We start from the raw sequence: 17,844 nt of genomic DNA on the forward strand, positions 1-17,844 counted from the left end.
AAGTTTATTCCGTTTGTAGTACACTACTTAATCTTCCGTAAATGGCTCAGATATTATGTACCAAAAGGTTTACTTCCATACTTCCCATTTTGATATCTCCTGCCGCCCGCGGTGGCCGTGCGGTTCTAGGCGCTGCAGTCCGGAACCGCGGGACTGTTACGGTCGCAAGTTCGAATCCTGCCTGGGGCATGGATGTGTGTGATGTCCTTAGGTTAGTTAGGTTTAAGTAGTTCTAATTTCTAGGGGACTGATGACCTAAGATGTGAAGTCCCATAGTGCTCAGAGCCATTTGAACCATTTTTTTTTTTTTTTTTTTTTTATATTTCCTGATACTTCCTTTGTTTCCGATGGTGAAAAACACATTGTGAGGTAGTGTGTCTGAACCATTTACGAGACATTAAGACTGCAAACTGAATAAACTTACAAGGCATCCAAAACCTGTGTTATTGCACCGCTCATTACACAAACAAAGATTGGACACTCTTGGATAAGTATGGCAGAAGAAATGTGTATCTTGGCCCAAAAGTACTGTGTAGCTCATGAGCAATCTCATTTGTAGTTTTTACTGTATGATTCCGTTAGCCAACAGTCGCCCAAAGCTGTGAGAGGAACTGAAATAGATTACGGTGGTTGTTGCTAGTGTGGAAACCCTTCCCCATACAGACGTAGTGCGGGTTGCATAAAACGAATTGGTAGGAGCAACTGAATCACCACGTGTAAGGCCACCCCAGTAGGAGTTTAGTCAGTTGCTGCTGACGAAGAGATGGAGGTCATCGTCGAAAGCTCGAGGCTTTACCCTTTACCGATATGGCAAGAGGTCCGAGAATGCTTCCTACAGTATCCAAAGTTTTTGAGGAATCTGGGGTAAGGGGGAGGGAATGGTTACTAGTTGCAGATGATGAGGCGAGTTCAGATTGTCCAGTTGCTAGATACAGACAACTCGGTCTCCCTTAAGTCACGGAATGAGCAATCACTGCTTGAGAACTGAGCTCCGCCACGGGGGAAACGGCTGTTAGCCCCAGAAGAGACGGGGTTAAGTGGCGCGTGCAGTCTCGCTCCAATCAAGCCATCACCGGCCGCTCGGAACGGGGCAAAACGGAGCGCCCCATTACTGCAGAAATCCCCAGTTTAGACCTTCTGCCACGGTCAGCAGAACAAAGTGGCAATGCGGCGCCGGGCAATTCAAAAGCAGCAGAGGCAGCTCCCAGCCGCACGCAAATTACAGACTCTGCGAGTAACTTTCCAGGACCGCTGCCGCTTCCATAACTACCTTCTCCAGCACATCAATGAAGCCAGAGTCGTTTCGTAAACAGCATAGCGCCAGCAGGCTGCGGCGGAACCTGTGACTAGCGAAACATCTCGCTGCTCGTTTCTTACTATCAGATTTGCTAAATGAAAGTGAAAACGTTTAACATGCACTGCTGTGCCTCAGGCGTACAAACCAGTGTGACTTCGAAGCCCACTTAGCTAAGTACGATCGGAATCCCAGGAAGCACCGAGAGCCTCTTCTCGACGCTAAACATTGATTTCACCTCTGTCGAGATTTGTTTACGTTTTGATATTCCAGATCACACTACTAAACTGCAAGTTCAGTGTTTTGGGCTAGATGGCCAAAAGCTCGAATACCTTGGCGCTATCTAAGAGGGGCGTTCAATAAATAATGCAACACCTTTTTTGTGGGCCAGTATTGGTTGAAAAAATTCGATATTTTTTTGTGGGACATCGTGAAATAGTCTCACTTTAGCTCCTATAGTCTCATGAAGTTCCAGTAGGTCTCGGCGATATATGCAGCCTTCGAAATAACGTTACAGAGGTGCGTTCCAAGCACATAGCTGTCATTGAGTTTCTTTTGGCGGAAAACCAGAGCATCGCAGATATTCATGGGCGCTTGAGAATGCCTACGGAGACCTGGCAGTGAACAAAATCGCGGTGAGTAGTTGGGCGAGGCGTCTGTCATGATCACAACAAGGTTGGCAAACCTGTCAGATGTCCCTCGTGCCGGCCGGCCACACGCAGCTGTGACTCCTGCAGTGTAGGAACGTGCCGACACTCTCATTCGAGGTGATCGACGGATCTCACACACACACACACACACACACACACACACACACACACACTTCAATGCACATCTGATTGATGGGTAGGTTACTCATGCAGCGCGACTTTCGCTCCGACATCGACCAGTTAAGCGATAAGATGCGAGTGTACAGGCTCCCCTGATGAAGTGACGGTAAGGCTGTCTCATTGAACAGAGCAAGAATATTTCGGATGATATGGTGTGCTTGAAACCTCAATATAACCAACCTGCTTTTAGAAAAAAAAGTGTTGCATTGCTTATCTAACGCCTTGCACATCACTAAGCTGTTTAAACGCTCATGCCGTTCCAGCAGCCTTCCAGGCACAACAACAATTTGATTTTCAACATTTCGTACGATTACTGATCGAATTTAAAAGTTTAAAATGCTGTTATAATCTGCCCATTAAGAGACATATTCTTACTTTAAAGCTTTAACACAATAAGATGTGTGAAAGTCAGAAAACACGTAAATGTCCTGACGCAGCATAACAGACGGCGCGCAAATTACTCGGACTATATTCATCCAGTATGTGAAAATGAGAGCACTTATTGACATGCAACAAATTTAAAACAAAATTTCAAACCCTTTAGGAACTTTTCTGCACTGACACCTCCCACAAAATAATGAAATAAAAAAGTTTAATGCTTCCCACATATTCCCTGTTCATGCAGTAAAATTTCGGTATTAAGCATGGCGTTTTAATTTACTCCAGCCCCAGTGCTATAAACTAATGAATTCCCCATGTATAAAACGTTTTAGCGAAAATTTACATATTGGATCCAAATGAAGCATTTTACAGACGCATGCATCTAAAGGAAAACGAAAAGTATATCTAAATGTTAATGATAAATTTCACTGAAATCTAGGTTCGACACCCATTGGCAGAGTCTGTCAAAATAGTTTTCTAGTAGATCAATGTGTTGATATAATGTTTCGTCTGGACCTGCACGTAAATTTGGCCAATTTTCGGTCTGGTTCATTTCATAATAATCTTTTGTAATACGATACTATTTTATAAATCGGAGTTCGATTCTTTAAAGATCCTGGGATGGGAGGAGGGCGGCGGTTATTGGTTATAACAAAGCAACCATTTAACCATACCAGTGCTTGACTGATAAGCTTTTTATTAAAACCATTGATTAGAATGTCAGTTGAATAACATAAATACTAACGTCACTAAATGGGTGAGTTTGGTGGTTAACTGCTCAGATCAACCTTCAGGTTGAGGTCAGCTTCACATTAACAAATGAGCCAGAAGAGACTTACAGGGAGTATTTTGCAATACCTTCATCAGTTGTACAGTTTTACTGCACTATTTATGAAATTTATTTCTTATGTATTACAAACCCAAATCTTTCATATCCACTCACTTGGTCAGTTCCAAAACATTATCGCGTCCTGTCATTGACCCTACAACACTAAAAGGGGGAGGGGGGATGTTACAGTGCTACTAAAACATCGTAAATTGTACTGCTCCAAATTTATTCAAATGAAGTCATAATTTGTAGGTTATGCATTGCTTAATTACAATTATATCATCTTCAGTGACATGGTATGTAACACATTAAGTACAAAAAGCCAGCTTTATACTCTGCTGCAGTCGTAAATTTTACGAGGGTTTAGTAAGCTAGGGTTAATGATGGCTCGACCATAACCACAGTGAGAGGTAGCGCACACGGGACTCTCATTCAGGAAGACGACGGTTCAGACCACCGCCAGACATCCAGTTTTCCGTGATTTCTAAAAATTAGTTAAGACAAATGCCGCGATGGTTCCTTCGAAAGGGGACGACAGATTTCCTTGTCCATTCTTCTATAATCCTTTCTACTGCTACGTCTCTAATGACCTCATTATTAAAGGGATATTGAACTAACTACCCTGCTTTCGAACATAATCAGAAGACAACAGTTCTAATGATTGCACTCATTAAAATATTCATGGCTGTTAAGCTGTGGTCGGATGAATTTCTGGTTTAAACCCAACGTTTCGTTCCCGCCTGCGAACGACATCTCTGAAAGGAGGCTGTAGCATTTTCGAAGGTCCGATGCAGAACCTGGCTCGCTACTCAGTTTCCGCGTGTTCATGCGATAAGATGTGATTTCATATGGTTTGAAGCCTCAAACTCAACTAGACGTTGTCGGCCGCTGTCGTCCGATATTGCTATCGACCCTAGGTTTTCCTGTTAGAGTTGCAAACGGTTCGCGGGAGGAACGATTGATCGTAAGGCTCCGCGTAAGCTCCGATAGCTCTACATCTACATCTACATCTACATCTATACTCCGCGAGCCACCTTACGGTGTGTGGCGGAGGGTACTTATTGTACCACTATCTGATCCCCCCTTCCCTGTTCCATTCACGAATTGTGCGTGGGAAGAACGACTGCTTGTAAGTCTCCGTATTTGCTCTAATTTCTCGGATGTTTTCGTTGTGATCATTACGCGAGATATATGTGGGCGGTAGTAATATGTTGCCCATCTCTTCCCGGAATGTGCTCTCTCGTAATTTCGATAATAAGCCTCTCCGTATTGCGTAACGCCTTTCTTGAAGTGTCCGCCACTGGAGCTTGTTCAGCATCTCCGTAACGCTCTCGCGCTGACTAAATGTCCATGACGAATCGCGCTGCTTTTCGCTGGATCATGTCTATCTCTTCTATTAATCCAACCTGGTAAGGGTCCCATACTGATGAGCAATACTCAAGAATCGGACGAACAAGCGTTTTGTAAGCTACTTCTTTCGTCGATGAGTCACATTTTCTTAGAATTCTTCCTATGAATCTCAACCTGGCGCCTGCTTTTCCCACTATTTGTTTTATGTGATCATTCCACTTCAGATCGCTCCGGATAGTAACTCCTAAGTATTTTACGGTCGTTACCGCTTCCAATGATTTACCACCTATGGCATAATCGTACTGGAATGGATTTCTGCCCCTATGTATGCGCATTATATTACATTTATCTACGTTTAGGGAAAGCTGCCAGCTGTCGCACCATGCATTAATCCTCTGCAGGTCCTCCTGGAGTACGTACGAGTCTTCTGATGTTGCTACTTTCTTGTAGACAACCGTGTCATCTGCAAATAGCCTCACGGAGCTACCGATGTTGTCAACTAAGTCATTTATGTATATTAAAAACAATAAAGGTCCTATCACGCTTCCCTGCGGTACTCCCGAAATTACCTCTACATCTGCAGATTTTGAACCGTTAAGAATGACATTTTGTGTTCTTTCTTCTAGGAAATCCTGAATCCAATCACAAACCTGGTCCGATATTCCGTAAGCTCGTATTTTTTTCACTAAACGTAAGTGCGGAACCGTATCAAATGCCTTCCTGAAGTCCAGGAATACGGCATCAATCTGCTCGCCAGTGTCTACGGCACTGTGAATTTCTTGGGCAAATAGGGCGAGCTGAGTTTCACATGATCTCTGTTTGCGGAATCCAAAAGCTCTGATTATGCCTCCATGATCTTTCTTCGAGATACGTAGAAGGGAGCAATGTATTGGTTGACTCTTACAGAAATGTACATTCTCGAAACTTTAAATAAAAGTAGACCATAATTTGATGTAGAATGCCCCTCTTACAGCGTCTGCCACTGTAGTTAGTTGAGCTTCTCTGTGGCGCTTTCGCGGTTGCTATACGTACCTGTAACGAAACGTGCTAACCCTATCTCGTACGGATCCCAGATTGACGAGCAGTGTTAAAGTATTCTGATCTCCCGTGGCTGTCTAAATGCTGTTTTTATCCTCCTCCCCCCCCCCCAATCCCTTACGATTAAAGATGTCATTTGCAGACGGCGACGGAAGTCTGGGTTTCATCAAGAACTTCATCCGACCCGCCATATAATAACTGGCAGTACTTTAATAAGTGTGACATTTCCGGCCGTGAAGGTTTACATTTTACAATTCCATTGGTGTCAGAGATAAGGTATCTCGTTTTATATATCTATTTTTTTAGACCTCGCCTGATGTTAGACTACATCTGACATGAAAAGCAACATGTGTACACGACAGTTTGTCATCAAGTCGACCTACTTCCCTGAAAGAGCCAGGTGTCCATTTCGACTGTAAACGTTATGAGTGAAAGAAAAAAGTAATGTGTTCGTGAACGGCCCATAGTTGCCTAATATTGACAGGTACTATTCCAGCCTCTGGGACACACCACTGTTGACTCTTCCGGATTCTTGGTCTACATGATAACACACACACACACACACACACACACACACACACACACACACACACACACACTCACTCTCGTTATACAACCGTATCGTCAGACGCACACAAACACACATGCTGCATGTGTGTCAGGAGGGAGTGAGCAGGGCGTGTATTTTGTCCCGAGGGTCGGCTTGTCTGCGTTTCCCGTCACAGATAAAGCGCGACCGTAATCCCAGGCTGTCCTGTGGGGTGCCGGTTTACAAACGGCTGCTGGCCAGGTGCGAGCCGAGATAAGGGCGGCAGGGAGGGCGTATAGCGTTACGCGTGTCGAGCAGCGCTGCTGGATACACGTTATGCGGGCGCGGAATCCGTGCTCGTTAGTGAAATGAAATGTTAATCCGGGCAGGTGCGGCTCGCAGCTCGCGAGCGGAATGTGGCGGGAACCCAGCCAGTGGTCGCTCTGCGGCCTTGTCAGCCAAATGTAAAGCGCCAGTCAACTAAGTGGCCTCTATCTACTAAAGCGCAGCGGCAATAGGAAACACGGTCTGTGCAACTGGAGTCTTTTAGCACGACACGTCTGCAGCTAAACTACTGTAGGGGCGTACGGTGCACCGACCAAACAGTTTCGAGACTGAATTAACAGCCGGCCGAAGTGACCGTGCGGTTAAAGGCGCTGCAGTCTGGAACCGCGAGACCGCTACGGTCGCAGGTTCGAATCCTGCCTCGGGCATGGATGTTTGTGATGTCCTTAGGTTAGTTAGGTTTAACTAGTTCTAAGTTCTAGGGGACTAATGACCTCAGCAGTTGAGTCCCATAGTGCTCAGAGCCATTTTTGAGCCACTGAATTAACAAACAAATAGAAAAAAATTAAGATGGTTTTCAAGCTTCAGACATATTACAGTGTCCCCCCACTTGAGTACAAAGCACGGAACTTTCATACAGCCACTTAAAACTGCCGGCAAAGTCCTGCTTTGGGATGTTCAAATCGATCGTCACATTCGCACCTTCTTCGCCTCTTTTTTTTTTCGTACGTGCTTCTTCAAACAGAAACCTGCAGCTGAAAAAAAAATACGAAGGACCAGTGCAGGCTGTAACTCCCATATGGCAGCGAAACTTGGCAGATATTCTAATGCGCTAGTGCGGAACCGATTTACGCTGAAAAAAAATAGTTCCAGTTTTGGTCACCAGGTGCAATCTGGCGCTGTGAATACAAGAAATGTAGTGGATTAGGAACGGGACCTGGGCAGGAAATGTCAAACAAGTGAGAATATCATAAAATTGCTTTTGTTATTAACCGCCGCTTACACAATTTGTTAAATATCAGCAATGGAGACGTAGACGAGACGTACAGCGCCAGATTTACACCTGGTGGCCAAAATGGGAACTAACTTTTTCCCGGAGTAAGTCAGTTCCGCATTAGCATATCTACCATGTTTCTCTGCCGTATGATATTTACAGCCCACACTGGGTCCGCAGCTCGTGGGGTAGGGGCTAGCGTTGCTGCCTCTGGATCACGGGCTCCCGGGTTCGATTCTCGGCCGGGATGGGGATTTTCTCTACCCGAGGACTGGGTGTTTAAGTTGTCCTAATCATTTCATAATTATCAACATTTGTGAGAGTGACTAGATTGGATTGTGAAAAGGAAATGGACTGGGACCTGCGCTGATGACCGCGCAGTTCAGCACTCCACAAACCGAACGTCATCATCCCACAGTGGATCTCTGTGAGTAGCTGCGCTTTAATTATAATCACCCAATGTGTGAGCCAGTGAATATCATCATCAGCTGTGTATCTGTGTTTGTTACACATTTAACTGCGATCAGTTTCAGTGGTCCACTCAACCATCATAGAGTTCCTCTATGGCAAATTGTGGTCCAGTAACGAACAGTAATCAACACTATAAAAGGATCGAATACATCTGTGTCTGCAAACTTGCCCATGTGTAGCGCTTCTAGTGTAGCGAATCCAGCAACTCGCGGACGCCGGCATAGCTACAAGTCTCAAGCGTCATAGCATTTATATTGATCGTTTTACTGTTGACTAAGCCTGATGACTCCGTTTCTCTTTTCACTAAATATGTAACACTTTTTATCAGTACTTCTGAGGAAGACTGGTTCATATCTGTCGAAACGCAGGTAAAGGTTTGAACAAACTTTTGACGTCCAACTGCTTGGCTTCCCATTGTATCCACAATTTTGCAGTTGCTGACTGCTCCCATGTTCAAGATTTTGGAATTGTCGACGCCTATGATCACTTGTAGCGTTAAATACTTTCTGATGTTTTACGAAGTACATACTTTTGCTGCATGCAGTGCCTCAGACACCACTGAATATTTTCAGACGAAGCACATTTTCTTCTCAGTTATTTAAGAGAACAAATAAGAGAGTCGGCAACTGCGACGACAAGAAAGATGAAAACAGAATTAACCAGTTCCAGTTTTATATATAAAAACAGGGACATTTGTAATTAGTCACTGCAATATAGCCACGCTGTATAACACATATATTATCATATTTTCAGTGGTGTTGTCAATGGGTAGATATGAGTTCGCGCTCGCTTGTAAGTGTGTGTGTGTGTGTGTGTGTGTGTGTGTGTGTGTGTGTGTGTGTGTGTGTGTGTGTGTGCGTGCGTGCGTGCGCGCGCGCCAAGAGCTATCGGGGAAAAGGACCATACAAGTGGATGTCGCAAAGCACTACACCACTTGTTTACAATACGCGGTAAACAGTTATCTTCAAAACAGAGTTCCGGCAGAGAATCAAAGCCGCCGACACGACGAAGGCAATGCTGAGACGTGGATGGAGAGAGATCACAAGATAAAGTTTTTCCTGATAATCTCCGGGGTGGAGACTGATCACTCAGGCACCGCCCCAAACACCAAGCATCCAGTGCGTGCCGCATGCGGTGAACATGCTTAAAACATTGCTAACTGCATCTAGTTCATTCAATTTGGAAGTATGTTTCACGAGGAGACATAAAAGGTTTCGTGTGCCATGGAGCCTCACGTCGACAGAGATAGAACAGTAATTCAATTGATTAAGGATGCGGGGAAGCATCTGAATCTGCGTGATTGCTCCGCAATTCAAACTTAAGCGTGTGACAGAGGGGTCAAACAACCACCAGCAGACTATTTCTCGATATTTCCACTCTCGAACAGCCGTGCGAGCTCTGATTTCTCTTATTTTATTACGATGGCCATTTCTCCCTATGTAGGTGGGGGCCAACAAAATATTTCGCTGATTGAAGGTATGTGGAAATATCTTGACGTAACGATAAACGCCTTTATTTTAATTATTGCGATCCCATCTCGTTCATCATATCCATGTTACTCTCACTTCTGTTTCGCGATAATACAAAACGAGCTGCTCTTCTTTGAACTTTTTCGATGACTCTATCAATCCTACCTGGTAAAGATTCCATTCTGCGAAACAGTACTCGTGGAGAGGACAGACAAGCATAGTGTGGGCAGTCCCTTTAGTAGATTTGTTGCCTCTTCTAAGTGTCCTGCCGATAAAACAGTCTTTGGTTAGCCTTCCCCACATCATATTGTATGTGACAGTAATATTTTACGTAATTCTTGTAGTACTTTCGTTAAGGACATCATACTTAATATTTTTTCGGAACAAGCTGCTGCTTTTCGCGCCGTGCAGATGTAAATATTTCGCAGTTCGTTTTGATCCTCTGATAACTTTACTAGACAATAAACGACACTATCATCCGCAAAGAATTTACGAGGTTTGGTCAGATTGTCTCCTAAATTGTTTCTATAGATTAAGAATAGCTGAGGGGCTGTCACACGTCCTCCGATAATACCAGACATTACTCTGGTTTTGTTAGATAACTTCCCGTCGATTACCACGAACAGGAAACCACGAATTGCGTTGCACGACTGAAACGATACGTCATAGACATCCAGTTTGAAGCCACATACGAGGATGATGTCAAAAGCCTTTCGAAAATCTATAAATATGAAATTACCAGATCCCTTGTCGATGGCACACACTATTTCTGTGAATAAAGAGCCAGTGAGTTTCACAATAACGTCATTTCCTCGAGGCAGTGATAATTATGTCAGTCATTCTTTGAAGCGATCGTACCGGATTTCGTCCTAAGCGGTTTAAAGAAAGCGGAAAACATAATGTTAGCATGATAGGATACTAAATACAATTAGCCGGCCGGCGTGGCCGAGCGGTTCAACGCGCTTTAGTCTGGAACCGCGTGACCGCTACGGTTGCAGGTTCGAATCCTGTCTCGGGCATGGATGTGTGTGATGTCCTTAGGTTAGTTAGGTTTAAGTAGTTCTAAGTTCTAGGGGACTGATGGCCTCAGATGTTAAGTCCCATAGTGCTCAGAGCCATTTGAACCATTTTTGAACTAAATACAATTACAGCAACTTTTTGACAAGAACGGCATTACTGGTCTTCGGGAGTAACAATTTTTATGGTATAAGTTCTCTGACTAAACTGAATGTTGGCTTCTTCAGACCACTGGACATATAACGGATCTGAGGAGCCATAATCATATCTGGTGCACTGTATCCCGCAACAGTCGATTTACCAGAGGAATGGTTGGAATGGTTTTTAGTTGAACTTCACACACAAGGTCGCACAGCAGGCCTGCCACCATTGTACGAGTAACAGCATTCCATCAACACTGCTTGAGGTCGCAAAACAACAAGAATCTACTTGATACAAAAAAAACCTTTATTGACGCGTTTCATCAGAATATCAAAAAATCAAAAAGAAATAGTTATCACTCGTCATGACACTTTGAATTGTTTTTATCTGGTATGGGGGGGGGGGGGGCGGCATGCTCGAAATGCGCCAATGAAGCTTATACAACAAGTGGATCCTTGTTATTTAGCCAGCTGAAACAGTGTTACGGGCTTTTTCAGTTAATCAACGGTCATCAATCCGGAGCTGCGTGTTGGATCATAAGAGCAAGTCATTCAATAAAACATTTTTTTGAGTGATTGGATGCGATCTGTCACAAATTGCTTTCCTGAGCCAATCTCTCCAACTCAGAGTACCATTGCACCCATTTTGCGCAATTATTTGTTGGATGTACTCGGATCTCTGCCTTCCTCTGCAGTTTTTACGCTCTGCAACTCCCTCGAGTACCATGGAAGTTATTCCTTCTTGCCTCAGAACGTTGTCTATTAGTCTGTCTGTGCATCTTGTCATTGTTTACCACATGTTTCTCTCCTCGCCGAATGGCCGAGTATTTCCTCTTGATTTCTTATGACTCCATTTAATTTTCAGCTTCTTATTGCAGCACCGTATCTCAAACTTTTCGATTCTCTTCTTTTTCGATTGTCCTATAGGCCATGATTCACTTCCATACAATGCTGTGATCCACAGTATACTCTCGAAAATTTTTTCTTAAATGAAGGCCGATTTTTGAAACTTGTGGACATCTTTTGGGTAGGAATGCATTCTTTGCCAGTGCTAGTCTACCTTTTATGTCCTCCTTGAGTCGTCAGACACGTTGTATTTTGCTTCCAAGATAGTAGAATTCCTTCAATTCGTGGTCCCCAATTTTTATTTTAAATTTATCGTTAATCTTATTGACGCTATTATTAACTCCTTTCTTCTTTCTACGATTTGCTGTCAATCCACAATGTGCTCATTGGACTGTTCATTTCATTCAACAGGACTAGAGTTGCTGCCTTTGGATCATGATGTATCGGATTCGATTCCCGACCTGGTCGGGGATTTTCTCCGCCTGGGAACTGGCTGTTTGTGTTGTCCCAATCGTTTCATCATTATTCGGGATAAGTAGCGAGACTGGACTGTGAAAATATTGGACTTTTTTACGGGCGCTGATAACCACGTAGTTGAGAGCCCCATAAACCAGTTATCCCCTTCCATTCAACAGTACAGCAGTTCTCGAGGATACCAGTGCCATCAGCCAATCCTATTTTTGCGATCCTTCTAATCCCACTCCAGAATTTTTCTTTTCTCTCCGTCATCTCTTTTTCGATGTATTAGATTTAATAGTAGGTGCGAAATGCTAGATCCTTGTCTTATACCCTTTCTAATCCTAGTTGTTGAAGGTAAAAGATGGTTTCCTATGTACATATCATAAATTAAAGTCCCCCGCCACGTTCTTCTTTCTGCATTTGAAAGCTAAGCTCAGGAAATGCTGTAGGGATTTTGGTGCGGTTTTCATTAACAGTCAGTGTGATTCACGAGGCATGTTTGTGTGTGTAATTTATTACTGCTAAGCCATACAAGTAGTCTGGCCGTAGATAATTAGTGCCGTCCGTGCGAAGCCGAGGCGTGTCGCTAGTCGCTTTCTAATTCAAGAATGCATGTTATTAACATATCACAAGACAAATTAAACGTTCATATATTTATAACTTGCTGTAGTGGCGGATGACCGAGCTTAACCGTGCACTTTCTCGCTCCACGCCATCGAACTTGGCAGTCTAATTGGTGCGAATCATTTCGCTGGGCGGTCATTCGTTACATTGCCGATGACGCACGAAGTGGTTTGTACCTGCATAGCATATCGACTGTTTATCGAAATTTAACTGACAAATTGTTGTAATTACGTCATCACACTAGAGTACTGAGATGATCTCGCTTGCAAATTTGGTCTGTAACTGAAGATCAATTTAATTCCTATTAATTAATGAAAATAAGCCGGTTGGCGTGCAGGCAAGAGGATAATCCAGCATATCTTCCACTAAAGCAGCCAATCAGTTCGTAAGTATTGTGTTGGAGCAAACGTTCGTAGCGTTTTTCCATAAGTTTAATATATACATAACAGAGACTTTATCATCAATAATATGTTCTCCTTCACTGTTCACAACAGTCTGTCAACGGTGAACTCCGCGACTGAAGAAAGCAAATGGTTTTGAGGCGAAGAAATAAAGAGTGCCATCGACAAGGGATCTGAAGCTATTTCATATTTATAGATTTTCAAAAGGCTTTTGACATCGTTCCTTGTATGTGGTTTCAAACTGCATGCCTATGACGTGCCGTTTCAGTCGTGCAACGGGATTCGTGGTTTCCTGTTCTTGATAATCGACGGGAAGTTATCTAATAAAACCAGAGTAATATCTGGCATTATCCGAGGACGTGTTACAGGCCCTCAACTATTCTTAATCTATATACACAATTTAGGAGACAATCTGAGCAAACCTCGTAAATTCTTTGCAAATGATAGAGTCGTTTATTGTCTAATAAGTTATCAGAGGATCAAAACGAATTGCGAAATGATTTACACAACATATCAGCATGGCGCGAAAAGCAGCAGCTTGATCCGAAAAAATAAGTAGTACGATGTCCTTAACGAAAGTACTACAACAGCCGAGGTCGGAACGCATTTTCATCCGGAAAGGAAGTTCCTTGAAGGGTATATGATAGAAAGCGGAAAAGCTGAAAATCGGAGGGCGCAAGATCAGGTGAATAAAGGGGTGCGGAATGAGTTCCCAACACAACTCCTGTATAGTGTTTTCGGTTAGTCTAGCAGACTGCGGGTGGGCGTTATCGTGGAGTTGCATCAGTTCACACGGTCTTCCTGATCGTTCTTCTTGGACTACGTCTACATGACGTCTCAGTTGTTGACAATAAATGTCAGCAGTGATCGTTACATCTCAGGGGAGCAATTCGTAGTTCAGAACACCGTCACTGTTACACCAGATGTATAACATTATCTTTTGTTGATGCATGCAGGTCTTTGTACGGGGTGGTGCTACTTTGTTTGAGCTCAAGCATTCCTTTCTTTTCCTTAGGTTAGCATAAAGAAACCGTTTGTCGTCACCAGAAACGATATAGGACAGGACTGTTGCACGATGGTGAAAGGATCACAGTTCTCTAGTACATTGACGTGTATCATTGTGGATTAATGCGTTCGAGCGATCTTCATCAAACCCCAGAGGACTTCCTGAACGTGGAAAGTCACTAATGTCAAACTGGCCCTCCTTAAAACGAGAAAACCATTTTCGTGCCGTGGTCTGCCAAATGACACTATCCCCATACACGGCACAAATGTTTCTCGCTGCCTCCGCTGCTGTCACCCCTGAACCCTGGTCTGGCTTCCCGCGCACGGGGTCCCGGGTTCGATTCCCGGCGGGGTCAGGGATTTTCACTGCCTCGTGATGACTGGGTGTTGTGTGTCTTTCATCATCATTTCATCATCATTGACTCGCTAGTCGCCGAAGTGGCGTCAAGTAAAGAGGAGTTGAAATACGGCGGCCGAACTTCCCCACACGGGGCCTCCCGGCCAACAATGCCATACAATCAAAGTTCAAAACCCCTGAACTGAACTCAGACAGAAGAATATGTCAGAAATGTTCCGATTTCTCCACTTGGCACTCCATATTGTAGCGTCCACAGCTCCACTCACTGTCTCTAGATTACAATATGTAAACTCAAATAGCAACAGTGAACTAGAAATAAAAAATGACAGTCGATAAATTAGCCCGTAGCAAACAAAAACGTTACGAACTCGTGCGCCAACCTAATAATTTCTGATGGCGCAATTTCCCAAGAGCGTTGCATCAAGGTAGCACCACCTTCGTAGTTGCCTCGTCCCACTTGTGACGTCATACGCTCGCTATTGTAGCCCAGTTCAAATCTCTCCCGCCGGCCGGAGTGGCCGTGCGGTTCTGGGCGCTACAGTCTGGAGCCGAGCGACCGCTACGGTCGCAGGTTCGAATCCTGCCTCGAGCATGGGTGTGTGTGATGTCCTTAGGTTAGTTAGGTTTAATTAGTTCTAAAGTTCTAGGCGACTGATGACCTCCGAAGTTAAGTCGCATAGTGCTCAGACCCATTTGAACCATTTTTGAACCAAATCTCTCCCCTTCCTCCCATTTCATTTGTCACACAATGTACAGTATATGCAGCACAGGGTATATTTCACTGATACGTATGCCTGAGTGCGCTTGTTTTGCTGTTGGCTCGCGTGCTGCCTGTCGCCAGTAATGTGCTGCGTCGCGGGAAACCCGACCCCACCGCCGGCCAGAGGAGAGCGGAGGATAGGCCAGGCCAGCAGAGTCGGGCGCCACTGTACTTCCTGCGATCCCGTGTCAAGCTGCTGACCGATTTCCTGCGCCACGCGCCGTGCTGTCGGCCACTTCAGCGCTAATTCACACAAGTGTGGACTACCTGTCTTCCGTTTGTCTAAATGGTTTCCCCTTCCAAAGAGAGGAGCTGTCACAACCGAGCAGTCCAGCCCAATGGCTTTCAGGTTCTACTTCCTCTGGTGGTACTGACAAGCAAAGAGACGAGCGACGTCCACAGTGGATTCATTTGTGCAGAGATAAAGCTCCAAAAGTTAGCCTGGCGTGACTGTGTGTGTTCTTACACGTCTCTAAATTTAACGAACGATTAGATCGAGCTAATGAGAGCCAAATGAGACACTGCATAAGTTGCTTTGGTTGTGGTTGGTTCTGTATCGTTCCAGTATTCACTGATACTCTCTAGCTACATCTTAAGCTCTGCAGTCATTTTTTTAGAAACTGGTCGCCTTACTAGAAGTAACAGTCTCTCGAATCCTTTCATGTTCTGTTAGTAGCCCTTTGGTCTTTTTTCCAGTAATTTGTCGTTACCACATTACATACATCTTTCCAACCAGATCCTCTTCAGATTAAAACTGTGTGCTGGACCGAGACTCGAACTCGGGACTTTTGCCTTTCGCGGGCAAGTGCTCTACCAACTGAGCTACCCAAGCACGACTCACGCCCCGTCCTCACAGCTTTACTTCTGCCAGTACCTCGTCTGCTGTGAGGACGGGGCGTGAGTCCTGCTTGGGTAGCTCAGTTGGTAGAGCACTTGCCCGCGAAAGGCAAAGGTCCCGAGTTCGAGTCTCGGTCCGGCACACAGTTTTAATCTGCCAGGAAGTTTCATATCAGCGCACACTCCGCTGCAGAGTGAAAATCTCATTCTGCAGATCCTCTTCATTTGCCAATGCTCTTAACGTGGCACGGACAGCTCGATCTAGGTGGTCCGACGATTCTCGACTGGGTATAAATCCAGGAAGTTTTATGGCCAGGGGAGTACCAGAAACTCATCCAGGTGGTCAGCGAACCACGCACGTACACAGCCAGCAGCGTGACGCGTTGCATTGTCCTGCTGATAGACGCCATCGTGCAGAGGGGAAAAGAACAGCATGTAGAGGTGCGCATGGTCTTCAAGACTAGATATGTACTTATGTTGATGCAGTTTACCTTCCGAAGTGAACAGATCACACGAAAACAATCCCCAGATCATAACGCTGCCTCCTGGATGCTTTGCTTTCTGACTTTTCACGCCGTACTCGCCAACAGCCACCTGTCCGATGGAACATAAAACATGATTCATCGCCGGACCTTGTGGCCGAGCGGTTCTAGGCGCTGCAGTCTGGAACCGCGCGACCGCTACGGTCGCAGGTTCGAATCCTGCCTCGGGCATGGATGTGTGTGCTGTCCTTAGGTTAGTTAGGTTTAAGTAGTTCTAAGTTCTCGGGGGCTGATGACTTCAGAATTTAAGTCCTGTAATGCTCAGAGCCATTTGAACCATTTTTTTCTTTATTCAGGGTCAATTGCCACTTTTCGCAAAATAAAGATATCTTATCTAAATCATTCTGCAAGTCGTTTTGATCATCTGAAGACTTTACAAGACGGTAAATGACAGCATCATCTGCAAACAATCGAAGACCGCTACTCAGATTGTCTCCTATGTCGTTAATGTAGATCAGGAATACTGGGGAAGTGCAATCAGTCTACAAAGGAGACTGCTTGCAAATCAGTCGTGCGACGGATTCTGGAATATTGGTCAAGTGTGTAGGACACGTATCAGATACGAATAACGGGATATTGAAAATATACAGAGGAGGACAGCACGAATGGTCACAGGTATGTTTAAGCCTGTAACCTCCCCCTCACTTTCCGACCTTAATGACAGTGAAAAATGAAACCGCGTGTACCTAATGGGAGTTTTGGAAAAGCAATCGTCACCGAAGTTAACCAGTCGGTAAAGAGGGAGGAAAGGGTTACATCTAAATGAAAGGAAATGTGCTAATGAAACTGGTGGAAATTAATTTTGAAAAGGGGTAAAGTTAATAAAGAAAGTAAATGTGCAGCCGTTACATTAACAATTAACTAGCGGTAATTAGGTATTTGAGATTTGGGGAAATCACGGTCGCCAGTCCTAAGGACAATTACTATAGTAACTGAAAAAGAAAGATTATTACACATAATTAGCACTAGAAGCGTGGCAACTGAAGGTTGACACGTGTAGTGTGAAAACTGAAAGTTTGTCAGAAGTAATAAATTTCGCTACACCCTGACTTAATTTAGCAAAAGAATTAATAAAATCGGGAAATCGAAAGTTAATTTAGTGACTGAAGTTAATAGTGAGCTTTCTTTCTGAAGCACATCGAAATTCAGTAACATACAGTTAGTCTTGGACTACCTCAACAATCATTTCAAAAGCTACTTGAATCTACGCAATTTAGAAATAAGAGATTTAACTTTGATCTTGAATTAAATGATTCTGAACAATTAACAATAGTAAATTTTAGTACGTACCAAGCTGAGCTGCAGTCACAGGTAAGCTAAAATACGGTAACAAAGCTCGCACTCTTAATTCGTGCTTGTGAAATCTGAATATTGTAGCCAGCTAT

The 17,844-nt window shown here is 44.2% G+C and overlaps 1 protein-coding gene across 3 annotated transcripts in view; it reads left to right on the forward strand.

Annotated features, from left to right (window-relative positions):
- LOC124775916 overlaps positions 1-17,844 on the forward strand; it is a 394,798-nt gene that overhangs the window by 205,737 nt on the left and 171,217 nt on the right. The gene's annotated exons all lie outside the window — the stretch shown is intronic.

The sequence above is a fragment of the Schistocerca piceifrons genome, chromosome 2 (genome assembly GCF_021461385.2).
Source record: "Schistocerca piceifrons isolate TAMUIC-IGC-003096 chromosome 2, iqSchPice1.1, whole genome shotgun sequence".
NCBI lineage: Eukaryota > Metazoa > Arthropoda > Insecta > Orthoptera > Acrididae > Schistocerca > Schistocerca piceifrons.